The sequence below is a fragment of the Eimeria mitis genome, genomic scaffold (genome assembly GCF_000499745.2).
Source record: "Eimeria mitis Houghton genomic scaffold, Emh_scaff974, whole genome shotgun sequence".
Taxonomy (NCBI): Eukaryota; Apicomplexa; class Conoidasida; order Eucoccidiorida; family Eimeriidae; genus Eimeria; species Eimeria mitis.
Window position 1 is genome coordinate 8,719 of NW_013577175.1, and position 1,501 is coordinate 10,219.

Genomic DNA, 1,501 nt, shown 5'->3' on the forward strand with positions numbered 1-1,501 from the left:
CCCTGAATGATTCTAAACCCTAAACCCTAGAGTTGATGGAGTAGGATATGAGCTGTGAATGGTTGTGTGTTGGTTGTCTTGAGGGTTTAGGGTTTAGGGTTTAGGGTTTAGGGTTTAGAGTTGTCTAGGATTATTTAGGGTTTAGGGTTTAGTATTAGGGTCTGTGTGTGTTTAGTGTGTGTGTTTAGGGTTTAGGGTTTATGTATCTTTATGCGCGTTTATAAGGGTTTATAAGTGTGTATAAGGGTTTAGGGTTTAGGGTATAAGGGTTTACTAGGGTTTACAAGGGTTTATAAGGGTTTAGGGTTTAGGGTTTAGGGTATAAGGGTTTACAAGGGTTTATAAGGGTTTAGGGTTTAGGGTTTAGGGTTTAGGGTTTATTGTGTTTCAGAGCCTTTTGAGGGTTTGAGCTGTTCTTCTTTATCGGGGTTTAGTGGTTTGTGCCGTCAGCACCCTCGTTGCGAAACATACGAAAATATAAATAAAAAAGAAGAAATAAATAAAATAAATAAAATAAATAAAATAAATATAAATAAAAACAACAATATATGTATGCTATCTACCCCTTATTTATCTCTAGCCGCCACCACCCTGTGCTCCCGAGCTGCCTATACACCCCACGGGGGCCTCCCGCCGCTTTCACAAAAAGAACTAAAAGCCGTTATTTTTGATTTATTTTCGGAATTTGGCGTCGAAGCAGAACCTTTCTTTGCTGCTCTGCAGCAGCAGCAGCAGCAGCAGCAGCAGCAGCAGCAGCAGCAGCAGGGGGAAGAAGAGAACACCGAGAGTCTCTGTGCGCTTGTTAAGGTATGGAAAAAATACGAGGGTTTAGGGTTTAGGGTTTAGGGTTTAGGGAGAGAACGAGGGGAGGGTTTAGTGTGTTAGGGTTTAGGGTCTAGCTAGTTGTTTAGGGTTTTTGTGTGTTTAGGGTTTAGGGTTTATTGTATTCATATTTTAGGGTTTTAGGGTTTAGGGTTTAGGGTTTAGGGTTTAGGGTTTAAGACGAGGAGTGAGGGTTTATAAGGGTTTATAAGGGTTTATAAGGGTTTAGGGTTTAGGGTTTAGGGTTTATGTGTGATCAGGAGCTAGCAACAGAGTTGCTGCAGACGGAGAGAAACATAAAGCCTTTGCCTGCTGAAGCAGAAGTAATAACCCTAAACCCTAATGAGGGTTTAGCTGAGGGTTTAGCTGAGGGTTTGGGTGAGGGTTTGGATGAGGGTTTACTAGAAAGTGGTTTAGGGTTTATATCTCCCCTAAACCCTACACAAACCCTAACCACATCAAGACTCGTAAACCCTCAACCCCATCTTACACAGGCCAAACAACAATCCACAACACGCGCAAGTAGGGTTTAGGGTTTAGGGTTTAGGGTTTAGGGTTTAGGGTTTAGGGTTTAGGGTTTTTAAACATAGCAGAGTGTATTGATGTATGTTTTTCTTTGGTGTGTATATATTTTACATATATGTGTGTATGTATAAGAACAGAGTCAATATAAATATAT